Below are 17,264 nucleotides of genomic sequence, written 5' to 3'. Positions count from 1 at the left end.
AGAGAACGGCCCCCAAAAACGAACTCTCTAAATCGCGGCCCGCTAAATCTTAACCGACGACGACGACGAATTATTATGCGCGATTTGTGTGTGAGAACAACCGAGAACTGAGTTTATGTTGCAATGCGGCGGAATTACCGATTTCCGGGGTTGACGGAAAAGCACGCTACCGAAGATTCCAGTGATTCGGCAATATTATCCAAACAGAAATATATTTTTAGTCGAACTGAAATGAATACCTGGTTCGAAAAGGGGGTTATTAACGGTCGCAACATCTTGCCTTATACATCTATGGAGTGAATACCTGGTTCGATCGGGGGTTATGTAACGGTCGCAACATCTACATAACACCCATGTTGTCAATAACCTGGACCTGATCGAATGCCACTTGACTCGAATAAATTCTCCCCTCTATTCAAATCCCATGAAGACCACACAAACCTACAATCCCTACACTCCTTCAAAATTTATCCATCACGGCTTTTGCTATGAAAACTCTAGCCAAAGCTATCTCATCGAATTCCATTTCCACATTTCGCAGAACAATAACTCCTATTAGAGCACGTACATTGCCCTGCTAGATATCCAAAAAGCCTTTGATAAAGACTGGCATATGTGAACTCAAACCCCACTGCATCAGGGTAATGCCTTCTACTAAATCAGAGTCAGAAGCTGTAACATCCTGTTTTTCCCATTACACCGCAAGCTTAGTCCCAACAGTGCTCAGTTCTATCCCCATTACTCTATGCAATATCGGTTCATGACACCTCAATAATCCCAATATAATATGCTGACGATACCATCCTGCATTCCTCCACTTCTAATACTCGCATACTACAAACCCAGACTCAAGTTAAACTTCCGCACACTGGTTCAGCAAGTGATGAGTCAAACCCACCAAACCACAAACCACTTAATCAGACACCATAAGACTAAATCACTAGTAACAACTTGAAACTCAGCCTTCTAGGAAAGAACCTCCCACTACAAGACTGTGTGACCTGCCTGGTGGTTACTCTCGCAAAAACCATCAATTAGGAAATACTGGAGCGTCATCTTCCCAAGATAAACCTGAAGAATATTAACAACTATTAGAAGAATGTTCCGTGATATTCATAACCTTTACTACGGTTACCCACTCAAACAATCATGTAAGACTGTGAAACACACCTCTATCACCGTATATAAGTAAACAGAAGTAAATTCACTCCCGGTCGGTCTCTTTGATGTTTCGGGTCGAGATTTTATTTTTTGCTGGCATGTAGCGGGGTAGGAGGGTGTAGGCTAAGAGCTGTTGTGCACCTCCGCTCGAGGTTCGATCAAAAAATATGTGACCATAATCTGACTTCATCATTGCTACGAGGAGCTCACAATAAATATCTCATATGATTGTGAACTGTTCAGGAATTGATGAAAAATAAGACAAGGTGGTGAAATAAACGTATATTTTGTAAAGTAGGATTATACAATTCAGGTCAAAAACTTATGCTAATCTTTTCTAAAGGTTTTTCAAATTTCTATTGGCAAATTTCAAAGTATAATTAATTCTTACCCTTGTGAAAAAAGAAAATAAATAATCCAAAGGAAAATTATCACAGGGGTGAGAAATGTTGATTTTTGTGAACATTGTTTTGAGCTGGTTGCCTGTGCAATCAGTGGCACATAAATTGTTGAAATGATTAATAAATTCTGTCTCTAGATGAATGACACATTGTAAAAATGAATCTGGAGGCATATATAAACTTCCAAACTGTTTGGCAGCCAAATACAGTAGCCAAACTTTGGATACTGTATTACTATATACCTTGAAATAACTATATACATTTGTTTCATTCAGTGTGGTACTAGCCGCCGTGGCAAAATTTGTACATACTTCACATGAATGTTTTCTTAAACATTTTCTCAAAAGATATCCACAAACATAGCCGAAGCAGTTGCCTTCTGGAGTGGCTAGAGTTCTATAATCATTTGTCTCTACTCTCAAAGGTTTATAGGGATTTTTGGAACTTCCACAAGAATCTTCATTCTATTTATGTCTGTATCTATAATACTAGATATAATCTCACTAGTATCTTCTAGACAGTTAGTTCCTTCTGTCTGTGTGAAATACTGAAGAGTAAATGTGTTTTTGAATGCTCTGGTAATTTAAATACGAGTTGGGTTTCTGGCATTCTCACAAGTATTTCTCTGTTGACCAAAATAATTTTCCACACAGTCCTGATTTATATTCCTCGTCAATATGTAGGAGTCTCCTTCATTATGTAGGTTTTCTCAAAGTTGCAGAAATGCCGAAATTGTTATCTGCCATCCTTCAATGAATCTCATTTGTCTAGTCATGTTTTTCCTTTTTTTTTGATATTACAGTTAATTCCCTGAAAAATATTTTCATTTCTTTCAGAAAATCAATTTGTTTTTATGTTACCAAAAAAGGTTTTTTGAAATGTTTGACATCGTCAAATCGTTTTGAATTCAAAATATCAAACACTTTATCCATTTTTTCAATGAATGTAACCGTTCATATTGCTGCTGATGGTATCTGATTGAAACTGGCATAGGTATTCATCGCTGTAGCTACCGAATGAGTGAAAACTTGACTGGCTAATTAAACCTTCATTCTTTGAAAGTCATTTGGAAATAAATGAGAATCAGTAAGTTTGGGAGCTAGTCTATATTGCTCTAACCTTAGTCTGGGCTATAAGTTTAGATTCGTGTTAAATGGATATACTATTAGTAAAATTAAGTGGTTAGGCTCATTCGATCCGAAATACTGTCTAGATAATGGTGAAAAAAAGCAAATTAGTTCATAAAAAATTTAAGAATTATAAACAATTGAAGACCCTGAAAAGCAGTGTTCGGTTTTCTTGTTTATAGTTCGTAAACTATGAATATTTTTGAATAGATTCTCGTTGGAATTTTTCATTAAATTTATTTTTGCAATAATCTAGAAAACTGTTAATTAACAAAATTTTCTAAAACTTCCTTTATCGTTCAAAGTAAAATAAATGTTTAAATAATTACTATAAATTTTTTTCGCTTCGTGGAGCCCTTCCTTCTTAAATACATACAAAAAAGATTGCGTTGTTACGTTCATTTTGAACCTCAGGTATGTTAGTAATAACACGCTACCTTACTATAATTATTTCATTCATTTACTAGTTCAACATAAACTATTACAAAGATTATCTAGAGAACATATTTTATTAGAACACCTTGTATATTGAGTCTGAGTCTGGTATTTTGGTACTGCCTAAAGGAACACCTACAAACAGGTCAATTTGCATCATAATATTCGTTAAATCTGTAAAAGATATGTTGGTACCTCCTTATCATTCCTTAATTATTGTAGATAGTTTACACCATGTCAAAAATGCGATAATTTATTCTAGCCTTGCAGAGAGTTTGGCAACTTCAGAATATCATCTCCAACAGCTCTATAATATATTCCTCTAGTCATATCGCGATGTAGATACTTGTAACAATACTCCATATATTGACTCTTCATCATTAAGTAAACGGTAAAGACGGCTCTGAGTGAGTATTTCTTGGACATCTGATGAAATAATGATCATCGGATCGATTGTAGCTGAAAGAGATTACGAATCATTAAAAGAATGTACTCAAAAAGACGTGTTCTCAATTATTTTTAAAAGTATGAGTATGCATGCTTACCTTCTTCATTCGTCAATCGCAGTAGCTTACTTCTTTCGTCTCGACCACGATTCGATTAATTATGACTTGGAAGATCTAACAAATTTGTTTTATTGATTTGTGTACATCTTGTCTGAATGGTAGGTTAGAAACATTTCATCGGTACTTAGCTCGTCGATGTTGCCAATTATTCCAGCCGAAATTCTCTAGAATCGGGTTCGGTTAAGGAATACCTTGTACTAGAGTTGTGTTGGGACAATAAATATTTATTGTAAATTTTGTATATTTCGAATAGGTTGTATATAATATTTGTCATGTAGTGTTGCAATCGGAAGGAGCATTCAACCTTCATCAGATCTGCAACTTCAGTTGTTTTCACGAAACAGACTTGGGATAGAGTATTCCGTCGAAGGTCAATGACTCGTAGTAGGTGGCTTTTCTATTTCAACTGACAGGAAGGTCATTCGATCGAGAATGTCATTTGTCCTTTTTGTGTGCTGATCAAGTAAAGGAAGGTGTTAGTATTCGTTGACTCGTGAAATTTCATGATATTTCAATCATCCTTCATTGGGCTATATTTTACGAGACAAATTTTCAAGCTGAGGTTATACTGGTGTTACGATTTGGCGTATTTTTGTTATATAACCACGGCTATACTTGTTAGAGGATTTTTAAAGAATCTCACCTAACCTTGAAAGTGTAAGCATTTCCATCGGAATCATTTACCAGGTATGTGTATATATTTGTTATGTTCGAGTGCATCTTCATTCGTCTAAGCTTTGTTTTATCGGTATTTTTGGTATTCACCAAATCTTTTTCTTATTGTCAGATGCGACAAGGCCGAATTTCATTTAATGTATGTCCACCATCTAAGTAACCAGCTTTTCAAGTGGAAGTCGCAGTTCGTAAAAAAACCCCTTTCGGCCAGGGTAAGTTAATGTATATTTTTTCTTTTATGAATATTTCGATTGAGGGTTCATGGAAACGCTAAAATCAGAACAGCTGTTGAAATAAGTTTTTATTTGTTAGAAATAAATTTTGAAACGTTGCCAGATCTCAAATTTATTTGTACATTTGGAAACCAATTCCCAAAAATGGGTTCGCGTTAGATTTTCAATTATCATTTCCTTTTATTCACTTATACAGGGAGTGACTATATATTTCGTAGCGAATAAAACAATGTTTTTGTCTTTCAGTGTTTCATTGGGGGTTTGTAATTTCAATTGCTCTTACCGGTTTAGTCAAAAGTGGGATTTGATTTTTCAGTTTTGTAGAGTTTTCTAATTTGAATTTCCCTTTCTGACAGGGTTTTTTTTTTATCTTCTCCTATTGGTCTTTGGAGTCCAATAATTCCTGGAATTCTGAACACATTGAGAGGCTATGTGCAAGGCGAATACCTAAAAGGGACTATCGCTCATCAGTGGAATATACAGGGCGATCCAAAACTGCCAATTTACAGGGCGCTACAGAGAATCGGACCGAATTGGCGTGTGCCATACACTTCGAGGAGCACGCAAGTTTGAATGCTATTTTTTTTTCTTCTTCATAATTGCTTGTTGCTAAGATATCGCGTTGCTTTGTAGCTGATTTATAGCTCATCATTGTTAGAGGTGTAAATGCATATAATTTGGTAATATCGCTATTTGTATATAACTGCATATTTTTGAGTAATTTAGCTATATGGTATAACGCATGCGCCTGAGCTCAAGCGACGTTTATTAGAAATGGTTATTGGAAATGATATTTATGCATTCTCCTCCTTTTTCTGCTTGATATTGATTTATTTATAGTTGCCAAGTGCTTACTATTACCTACTTAGTTTGCTTATGGTACGAGTAACGTTAGTTAACGGTTGCTTACCTGCGTCAGACGCTATATAGTTGCTTGCTACTCCCATTTACATGTCAGAATCTAAATTTGTTGTATTGAGTGAGCTTATTGTTTTATTTTTGCGTAATATTTAATGCCTGCTTAGTACTTTAATACTTACGCTTCCAGTCCAGTGGTTAATTTTTGTTATAGGTTAAAGTTTGAAGATCCTAAACTACATGAAAAACTATGATTATTGATGTTAATAAATTGGTTTAGTACTACGGTTTGTTGTTTCAATCGGAGTTGGTAAATTGGAAGATTGAGTTTGCGAAATCGGGTATTTGTCTGGAAATTTAATTTACCTGGCGCCCATAAATAACTTGAAATTCAGTGACTTCTTATCGAACCACCCCTTCTTCACTGAAGCTAGCGGCAAATGCCCACTTGTCATCCGACACCTGTGGTCGAGAAACCTAACCACTGATACGGCTCAGTGTCGAGGTTTCATTTTGGCGCCCAACGTGGGGCCCCGTAAAATTTGATGTAGTATAGTTTGGAATTTGAAAATAATGTGACAATTCTGAAGTCTGAAGTTGATTTTTTTCAAATATTTACAACACTTGATTATTTTCTTTCACTGGACTGGACGTAAATCAAACGCGATGAGTTATAAAATATTAGCTTATCGGTTGATACAAGATGAGCTCATTTACGAACTCAAAATCAGAGGTATTGCCACAGGCACCGTAGATGAAATGCGTCATTCTCTGTCGATGGCAATGAGACTCGAGAAGAGTGGAGGTAGTGTAAAGTATCCAACCTATCCTTTCACTGTGGCTGAAGATGTGGACGCTGTCAAGAAGAAATTGGAAGAGATAGAACCTATGGTAGCAGGATTTGAGGATGGACCAAATAGTAATGCTTTCTTGCGGCTACAATCGAAGTTGGGCCATGTATTGAATAGAATTGACCATATCGATGAAAATGATACAACAGATCGTCCCACGATTTTGGCCAAGGCACTGTCACTATTGGACTTACTACACCAGAAGGCAGAAGCTTATCAAAAGGAAGTTCCACCACAACTCACCCTCCTCAACCAGAGTCAATTCGCGCAACGTATTAGTCCTACGCGTAGATCCTCTAGTATTTCCCCCTCTCATTCAATTTCGGAGAATATCAAACAGATTTTGCCTAATAAGTGGGACTTGAAATTTTCAGGAGATAAAAAGGGACTTTCACTTAGCGCATTCTTAGAGAGAGTTGAAGAGTTAAGAGTAGCCCGTCATGTGTCTAAAGATACTTTACTCGAGTCAGGCATTGATTTATTCTCTGGTCGTGCATATCAATTTTATTTAGCCTATAGGAAGGAGGCCAATACTTGGGATGAATTTGTTAACTTACTTAAGGAAGAGTATCTCTCCCCAAATTATAACGAAAAGCTTTTTGAGGAGATTAGAAGGCGAACACAGGGATTAGACGAGTCTATTGGTATATATATATTGCCGTTATGACCGGTTACTTCAATAGGTTGACGTGTCCAATATCTGAGGAGACCAAACTCAAAATTCTATTAAGGAATATTACGCCATTCTATCAGACCCAATTAGCTTTGGTAGAAGTTACTTCGATTAGTCAACTTCGAGAGTTAGGTCGTCGTTTGGAGGTTAGAAAGGAAACTGTGGAAAGTTTTTCAGCACCATGTAGGAGAAGTGGCACTTTGGAACCAGATCTCGCTTATGTTGGTGTTAATGAAATTGCGGTGGATAGTTGTCAATCCAATACCTCTGATCGGGATGGTAACTCTAGGGTTTCAGAAAAGAAAGTTATTTGTTTCAGGTGTAACAAACCTGGTCATAGGGCTGTTGGCTGTACCGTCAGGAGAGGAAAATTTTGTTACCGTTGTAAGGAGGAAGGAGTAACTGTAAGAAATTGTCCTAAGTGTAGTAATCAGGGAAACGGGAGACGACACCCCTAGTTGATCGGGATAGGCGTGTCACAGAGGAATCCTCGATCAATAAACTTCGAGTCATACTGGATTACGTACTTGAACATGCTGTAAACGATGAGAGGCCATATTTGAACATCGACATTTTAGGTAAATCGGTTTTGGGTTTGTTGGATTCTGGAGCTTCACGTACCATACTTGGCCGAAAAGGTTTGGAAATTGTTCAGGAGTTGGGTATTCCTGTAAATCGAAACAAGGTCACATCGTGTATAGTTGCTAATGGGGTCAGTTGTCGAAGTATTGGGATGGTGGACCTCCCAATGTCTTTGAGGGGCAGACTTCGGTTGGTAGAGGTTATGGTCGTACCTGAGCTGCCACATTTGTTGATACTAGGGGCAGATTTTTGGAGAACCATGGGGATCGTTCCTGATCTCCGCCACAATGAGTGGCATTTTTCCGATGAACCCGTCATTGCTAATACAGTAGAACAAGTGAATTGTCAAACATTGTTGACTCCACAGGAGAAAAAGAGGCTTCAAGCAGTAATAGATAGGAATTTGGCGCTGATGGGTAATGAATTAGGTTGTACTACGAAAGTAGAACATGTGATAGTTACAAACAGTCCACCTATCAAGCAGCGGTACTACAGGGTGAACCCAGTAGTCCAGCAACATATAGATAAGGAATTAGATGAAATGCTAAGATTGGGTATTGTTGAGCCGTCTAACAGTCCTTGGGCATCTCCGATTCTCCTAGTCAAGAAAAAAGATAATTCTTTCAGGTTTTGCGTAGACTACAGAAAGTTGAACTCCGTCACAGTTCGTGACAGTTATCCACTTCCCTTGGTATCTGATACGTTAGATAAACTTCGCGATGCGAAATATCTGTCAAGTCTAGATGTGAAATCTGCATATTGGCAGGTGAAGATGGCAGAGAATTCGAAACAGTTTACAGCCTTCACTGTTCCCAATCGCGGACTATTTCAATTTAAACGAATGCCATTCGGGCTGCATAACGCACCTGCTACTTTTCAGCGGCTTATAGATAATGTACTCGGACATGATCTTGAGCCCAACCTGTTTGTTTATCTTGATGACGTGGTGATAGTCAGTCAGACATTCGAACATCATTTATCTCTTTTAGAGGAAGTATTTCGCAGACTTAGGGATGCTAACATCACTATAAGCATAGAAAAGTGTCAGTTCTGCCGTCCAGAAATGAAGTATTTGGGTTATGTAGTAGATCGCAATGGGTTACATGTAGACCCAGACAAGGTGAAAGCTATGCTGGAATTACCAATACCAACAAATGTAAGTGAGGTTCGTAGGGTAGTAGGAACATTCTCCTGGTATCGTCGATTCATTCCGGATTTTTCCACCATGATAGCTCCGATAACCGCTCTTATTCGTAAGAACTCAAAGTTCCAGTGGACCGAAGAATGTTCTTCCTCTTTCAGAAAAATAAAAGAATGTCTTGTTGCTGCTCCAATTTTAAGTTGTCCTGATTATTCCAGGCCATTTACGGTTCAGACTGATGCCTCAGGGTTTGGCATTGGGGCCGTCCTGACACAACCTTACCCAGAAGGAGATAGAGTAATCGCTTATCTCAGCAGATCACTCACAAAACAAGAACGTAATTACTCGACTACTGAGCGGGAATGCCTCGCTGTTTTATGGGCAGTTGAGAAACTCCGCCCTTATCTGGAAGGAGTGGAATTCACAGTCCAAACCGATCACTACAGTCTTCTCTGGCTTCATAACCTGAAGGACTTGACTGGTCGATTAGCACGTTGGGCAGTCAGACTCCAACAGTATAATTTTAAGGTGATACATAGGAAGGGTAAGGATAATGTGGTGCCTGATGCTCTTTCTAGGTCAGTACCAATTGTCGATTCAGCAGGAGTTGATTCAGATAAGTTGCATGAGTTGAGTAGTTCCAACAATGATAGGTGGTATCGGTCTATGGTCGATAATGTTCGTAGAAACCCATTGAAATTTGCTAGTTGGAGAGAACACGAAGGTCGTCTGTGGAAACATGTTCTCACAGATCATCCTGCTTTCATGAGTTCAGGTGATTCATGGAAATTGGTAGTCCCAAAAAGTGAGCGTCAGAAGATCATTGTAGCAGCCCATGAACCCGCCACTTCTGGTCATATGGGAGTGTTCAAAACATTCTCCAGGGTAGCTAGTAGGTACTATTGGCCAAAAATGCGTCACGACATTTCCAAGTTTGTACGGTATTGCAACGTGTGCGCTGCATATAAAGTATCACAGGAAAAACCGACTGATAAGATGGTTTCTCATCCAAAAGTCGATAGACCTTGGGAAATGATAGCCTCAGATTTAATTGGACCCCTCCCGAAATCCAAAAAGGGTAATCAATACATTTTGGTGGTAACTGATTACCTTAGTAAATTTTCTTTGCTTTTTCCCCTTAGAACTGCTACAGCAGATGCAGTTATTCGTAAAATAGAGTCCGAGGTTTTTATGTTGTTTGGTGTCCCTAGAGTGATAATATGTGATAATGGAAGACAATATAGTGGAGTGAAATTTCGAAGTTTCGCTGATAAGTATCAGTGTACCATAAAATTCAATGCATCTTATCACCCAAGAGCTAATCCGACTGAAAGGGTGAATAGAACAATTAAAACTCTGTTGTCGATCTATGTATCCGAAAACCACCGAACTTGGGATGAGAATATTGATCAAATTGCTTGTGCTATCCGTACCTCCAAACATGAGGTGACGAAACTCACTCCCTATTTTGTTAATTTCGGTAGAAATATGATGCTATCTGGTGCCGATTATAGTCAAGTAGGAAAACCCGAGGTAGAAGATGGAACTCAGACTGGTGAAAGTAGTCGTAATGAGTGTTTTAGGAAAATGTACTCAGATGTTAGGAGGCGTTTGGAAATTGCTGGTGAAAAGGCTTGTGCTAGATACAATCTTCGTTGTAGACATGTGGAGTACCTTCCAAACCAATTGGTCTGGAAGAGAAACTATGTGTTATCTAACGCTGCTAACTATTTCAGTCGTAAATTAGCTCCTAGGTTTGTTGGTCCATTTTATATTAAAAAAAGGCTGTCTCCGTGGACATATGAACTGAGAGATGAAAAAGGCATATCGAAAGGAGTATGGCATGCTAAGGACTTGAAGCCGGGTCCTGATGATTCCAATTGAAAGTTTGACCGTTGAAGAGAAATTTACGGGGTAAATTCCTTCAAGTAAGGGGGGAATTGTTACGTTCATTTTGAACCTCAGGTATGTTAGTAATAACACGCTACCTTACTATAATTATTTCATTCATTTACTAGTTCAACATAAACTATTACAAAGATTATCTAGAGAACATATTTTATTAGAACACCTTGTATATTGAGTCTGAGTCTGGTATTTTGGTACTGCCTAAAGGAACACCTACAAACAGGTCAATTTGCATCATAATATTCGTTAAATCTGTAAAAGATATGTTGGTACCTCCTTATCATTCCTTAATTATTGTAGATAGTTTACACCATGTCAAAAATGCGATAATTTATTCTAGCCTTGCAGAGAGTTTGGCAACTTCAGAATATCATCTCCAACAGCTCTATAATATATTCCTCTAGTCATATCGCGATGTAGATACTTGTAACAATACTCCATATATTGACTCTTCATCATTAAGTAAACGGTAAAGACGGCTCTGAGTGAGTATTTCTTGGACATCTGATGAAATAATGATCATCGGATCGATTGTAGCTGAAAGAGATTACGAATCATTAAAAGAATGTACTCAAAAAGACGTGTTCTCAATTATTTTTAAAAGTATGAGTATGCATGCTTACCTTCTTCATTCGTCAATCGCAGTAGCTTACTTCTTTCGTCTCGACCACGATTCGATTAATTATGACTTGGAAGATCTAACAAATTTGTTTTATTGATTTGTGTACATCTTGTCTGAATGGTAGGTTAGAAACATTTCATCGGTACTTAGCTCGTCGATGTTGCCAATTATTCCAGCCGAAATTCTCTAGAATCGGGTTCGGTTAAGGAATACCTTGTACTAGAGTTGTGTTGGGACAATAAATATTTATTGTAAATTTTGTATATTTCGAATAGGTTGTATATAATATTTGTCATGTAGTGTTGCAATCGGAAGGAGCATTCAACCTTCATCAGATCTGCAACTTCAGTTGTTTTCACGAAACAGACTTGGGATAGAGTATTCCGTCGAAGGTCAATGACTCGTAGTAGGTGGCTTTTCTATTTCAACTGACAGGAAGGTCATTCGATCGAGAATGTCATTTGTCCTTTTTGTGTGCTGATCAAGTAAAGGAAGGTGTTAGTATTCGTTGACTCGTGAAATTTCATGATATTTCAATCATCCTTCATTGGGCTATATTTTACGAGACAAATTTTCAAGCTGAGGTTATACTGGTGTTACGATTTGGCGTATTTTTGTTATATAACCACGGCTATACTTGTTAGAGGATTTTTAAAGAATCTCACCTAACCTTGAAAGTGTAAGCATTTCCATCGGAATCATTTACCAGGTATGTGTATATATTTGTTATGTTCGAGTGCATCTTCATTCGTCTAAGCTTTGTTTTATCGGTATTTTTGGTATTCACCAAATCTTTTTCTTATTGTCAGATGCGACAAGGCCGAATTTCATTTAATGTATGTCCACCATCTAAGTAACCAGCTTTTCAAGTGGAAGTCGCAGTTCGTAAAAAAACCCCTTTCGGCCAGGGTAAGTTAATGTATATTTTTTCTTTTATGAATATTTCGATTGAGGGTTCATGGAAACGCTAAAATCAGAACAGCTGTTGAAATAAGTTTTTATTTGTTAGAAATAAATTTTGAAACGTTGCCAGATCTCAAATTTATTTGTACATTTGGAAACCAATTCCCAAAAATGGGTTCGCGTTAGATTTTCAATTATCATTTCCTTTTATTCACTTATACAGGGAGTGACTATATATTTCGTAGCGAATAAAACAATGTTTTTGTCTTTCAGTGTTTCATTGGGGGTTTGTAATTTCAATTGCTCTTACCGGTTTAGTCAAAAGTGGGATTTGATTTTTCAGTTTTGTAGAGTTTTCTAATTTGAATTTCCCTTTCTGACAGGGTTTTTTTTTTATCTTCTCCTATTGGTCTTTGGAGTCCAATAATTCCTGGAATTCTGAACACATTGAGAGGCTATGTGCAAGGCGAATACCTAAAAGGGACTATCGCTCATCAGTGGAATATACAGGGCGATCCAAAACTGCCAATTTACAGGGCGCTACAGAGAATCGGACCGAATTGGCGTGTGCCATACACTTCGAGGAGCACGCAAGTTTGAATGCTATTTTTTTTTCTTCTTCATAATTGCTTGTTGCTAAGATATCGCGTTGCTTTGTAGCTGATTTATAGCTCATCATTGTTAGAGGTGTAAATGCATATAATTTGGTAATATCGCTATTTGTATATAACTGCATATTTTTGAGTAATTTAGCTATATGGTATAACGCATGCGCCTGAGCTCAAGCGACGTTTATTAGAAATGGTTATTGGAAATGATATTTATGCATTCTCCTCCTTTTTCTGCTTGATATTGATTTATTTATAGTTGCCAAGTGCTTACTATTACCTACTTAGTTTGCTTATGGTACGAGTAACGTTAGTTAACGGTTGCTTACCTGCGTCAGACGCTATATAGTTGCTTGCTACTCCCATTTACATGTCAGAATCTAAATTTGTTGTATTGAGTGAGCTTATTGTTTTATTTTTGCGTAATATTTAATGCCTGCTTAGTACTTTAATACTTACGCTTCCAGTCCAGTGGTTAATTTTTGTTATAGGTTAAAGTTTGAAGATCCTAAACTACATGAAAAACTATGATTATTGATGTTAATAAATTGGTTTAGTACTACGGTTTGTTGTTTCAATCGGAGTTGGTAAATTGGAAGATTGAGTTTGCGAAATCGGGTATTTGTCTGGAAATTTAATTTACCTGGCGCCCATAAATAACTTGAAATTCAGTGACTTCTTATCGAACCACCCCTTCTTCACTGAAGCTAGCGGCAAATGCCCACTTGTCATCCGACACCTGTGGTCGAGAAACCTAACCACTGATACGGCTCAGTGTCGAGGTTTCAGCGTGATGAAAGTTCTGAAAATTTCAATACTTTGTTTATAATAATTTTTTAAAGTAAACAAAAAAAGAAAAAACACAATAATATTGTAAAAAAAAATTTCTTCATTTATAATTATTCTATTGTTTTTATGTCAATAAAAGACATTTATAAACTAAAACAAATAATTTTTATCTCCATTTGTTCATAAATTCTTTATTAACAAATGGACTATTTCAATATTTTGAAAAAAAAAAATATGTGCAACCTCATAGAGTACTGTCAATTATGATTTTCTGGAAAAAAAAATGTTAATAATAATATTTAATTATTTATAATCGTTTTTTTTATATATCTGTAATTTTTTATGGACTAATTTGCTTGTTTTACACAATGATCTAGACAATATTCCGGATCGAATGAGCCTAACCACCTAATTTTACTAATAGTATGTCCATTTAACACGAATCTAAACTTATAGCCCAGGCTACCCATCCAAGTTGTAAAGTTGTTCAAGATAACTTTTGTCCGTTGTATATTCATCAAATTCCAAAAAGGCATGAAAAAATGGTTTCTGCTGCATTTCACCAAATGGGAGTATCAAAAAAGTAACATATTTTTTCTCATCAACAAAGACATATGGCTGCTCACCGGTCCCTTCGAGATCTTTTCTGGCAAGTTTATTAAAACTAGAACCTGAATCTAAAATAATACCCCTAACTCTCAATCCAATTTTTGATAATTGCCTAACAGCTTCAATCACAATACTTCTATATCCAGTATTGATGTGGATGTCTTGGTAGAAAAATATGCAACAGACTGTTTCCATTTCGAATATATGACTTTTCCCATTACTACCAAGGCATATTCTGCTATAGAAGCTGTTTGCTTGTTAAATAATTCCTCAAAACCAACTGTTCTATCCTTTCCTATATTGTAGAATAAGTGTGATTTGATGCTCATTTCATCGAAACAAATGTTGCAATCCTTATCTTGATTACTGAAGTTATTAATTTTCAATCACTCCACTAAATATGGTCTATAACAATTTTTTTATGATTTTAGTTATATGTTCATTACTTCAATCATACATAATAAAAAAAAAACATACCTTTTTTCGTCAATTGGAAATCGAAAAAAATTAATGCCGACATCACCCTGCAAATTACAGCAACCCACAGCTCGACACATGCTCATTTTGAAACTAGACACAAATTTTTCACAAATACAAAACCACCACTTATAACGACTCACTCTGTAACAATATCCCATGCCTCAATTTGGCTCACTTGGTAAACGCTTCTGATTCAGTCGGTTGCGCTGTAGTTCGGCCGCGCATAAAATTCGAGGTGGGGAATCTTGACCCAAATATGGCGGAGAGTGAAGTAACTTGTGTTTACTTCTATACGGTGCCTTTATTAACCCTGGATTACAGAATCTCCGGGTGAAAATGCAAATACGCACTTAAAACAAATCAAGTTAGCAACACCGTAGCAATTTACCACTTCTTGGATATCATGGCCAATCATCAAAGAAATCTTAGGGAAGAAATTTTCGATTTCTCCAGCCTGTGTACCTGAAGTACTGAAGAAAATCCCGTTTAATTTTCAGACTGTGGAAGATATTAATGTCAGAAAAAGAAAAATGTTTTGTTCTTTTGGAAAAAAAAAAGTTTATTTAATAGATTCATTTTACGCCACAGGTTCCAATTCTACTTATCGAAGATTCATTGACAGAGTGAATGCAAAAAATCAGGTTTTTTGGCATGACTCATTGCAAGAAAGTGGCCTCAGGAAACAAATAAACTCTTGAATTTTGAGATGTGAGAATAAAAAATTCAGGATATGTGTTATAAGTAAATGAATGATCCCTACCATTCATCAACAAGGTGACCCAGGTACTCAAGATCAAGCTGAGTCGACATTCGGTACCTACGCAGTTCTGGGAGGATGCCAGACGTCAGTTAGTGTCCTTTCTACACCTAGACGCTCACTATTATTTTCTTTAGATACGTTATGGGTGACCAACAAAGTTATTCACAATTTGTATTGATGTGACCCATAACATGACACTCCGAAATAACATGAACTATGATAATATAAAGAGAATAGCTGTCGAAAACAACAAAATTTAACAATTGTTTTTCGAAATGGAATACAGAATTTAAGCGACAATTACATTAAAACTTTTGAATGATTTGCCAAAAACTCAGAAAAATATTTCTTCCATCATTACAAAACGTACATATGACAAAATATACTAATTCATTTTTTCGGGTGCTGTAACATATCATTCTACTTTAGATTTTCTATTGGGATATTTCATCAGTTGAATTTTATTATATTTTTAAATTCAAATTTTTTCTCATTAATGTATCTTTGGTGGGTTTCTTTTATAATTTTATTCATTCATTGTTTGCTTCCATTTTTGTTGTAGATATTGTTGGAAAAGGCATCTTGAATAACAAAAAATAATGTTCCATATTCAGCCCTTAAGAAGACCTCCTATTATTGATCAATCGCGATATCTGATAAAAACTAATTCGCTAATGCATAATGTTTTTTATTTCTTATAATTTTTAATTTTCATGGAAAAAAGGGAAAATTTTCTCTTAATTTTTCCAGCAAAAATATATTTTCTAAAGCCTTCAAAGAATATCTTGAAAACTTATCGAGGTTGTTATTCAAACCTTCAATTATAGAAACAAATTGTTGATTAGGGAAGCAGGGAAAATGCGATATTCACATTTAACGGGTAATAATATTTTTTGTTGAAGCGTTCGAATCGGGCATTGCATGCGCGAGCCGAACCACCCGTTTTTACATGTATTTTCACCCCTCGATTTGAACTATGAATAATGATCATATATAGTATTGGAAGGTACTACTTTCATTTAGTGATTTTTCTCCTCTTTGAGCGACTCTTTTAAAATGTTGATTATCTGCAATAGTTTGCATAATAACACTGTTTTACTTCACACTATTTATCTGTAAAACTTGATCGTGGATAAAATTACACATCGTATAAAACCTGAATCCTAATTTTTTGTGAAGGCGATCTCATGACACTATAGATTATATTCATCAGGAAAAAGTGCATCAGGAAAATCATTCCACAAGCACGACGTTTTCCGTCGTAGGTGTTTTACTAACTGAATGACTCACCAAGACTTTTCTACCTACATAAATTCTTATCATTTCAATCATATGACGTGAATACTCAAATAAGTACAAGCAACTCAATAAACCCATATTACGGCTTTCCATGCTAAATATTTAATGAACCTGTCATTCACGTGGAGTTTCTCAAGAAACTTCCGTTTGAACAACAATTTCCCTCCAGGATATTTTCTAATGAAGTTTAGTTTCATTAATTCCACAAAATACACATTTACAATATATTAAACCGAAGGTGAAACGAAATTTTCAGCCCTGAATAATTAAACATTCAATTGCATGAAAAGATGTATATTCGAAGTTTGGAAAACAAAATATAGTCTTGAAGGATAACGAATCGCATAAATTAGTATCATCATTTTTGATGACAACACAGTTTTTATGTTTGCACTACCATGACATCTTTATTTGATCCCAGCGCTTCCAAGGAGTCGGTATAATTCACCCCTCAAGAAGTACTCTCAACAATAAACAATTCACGAATAAAATAACAAATTAATCTTCAGATGCATGCAAGTTCATCACAGTTAACAAATCTCATCCACTTCACATCAACACTACGAAAGAGTGAATTGGAGAC

General features: G+C 36.3%; 1 protein-coding gene and 1 long non-coding RNA gene across 10 annotated transcripts in view; both read right to left on the bottom strand.

The window, feature by feature from the left end:
* Positions 1-17,264, bottom strand: part of LOC111510402 (uncharacterized protein CG43867) — a 746,925-nt gene that overhangs the window by 559,239 nt on the left and 170,422 nt on the right. The window lies entirely within an intron of this gene.
* Positions 3,122-3,810, bottom strand: LOC141480070 (uncharacterized). Its single transcript, XR_012464147.1, has 3 exons — positions 3,670-3,810; positions 3,320-3,583; positions 3,122-3,259 (listed from the first exon to the last, which is right to left on the bottom strand). It is a non-coding gene; the product is annotated as an uncharacterized lncRNA (long non-coding RNA).

Source organism: Leptinotarsa decemlineata, unplaced genomic scaffold (genome assembly GCF_025532065.1).
Source record: "Leptinotarsa decemlineata unplaced genomic scaffold, Ldec_3_MD MMD2_P_RNA_scaffold_6, whole genome shotgun sequence".
Classification (NCBI taxonomy): Eukaryota; Metazoa; Arthropoda; class Insecta; order Coleoptera; family Chrysomelidae; genus Leptinotarsa; species Leptinotarsa decemlineata.
This window is presented reverse-complemented; position numbering and strand designations above follow the sequence as displayed.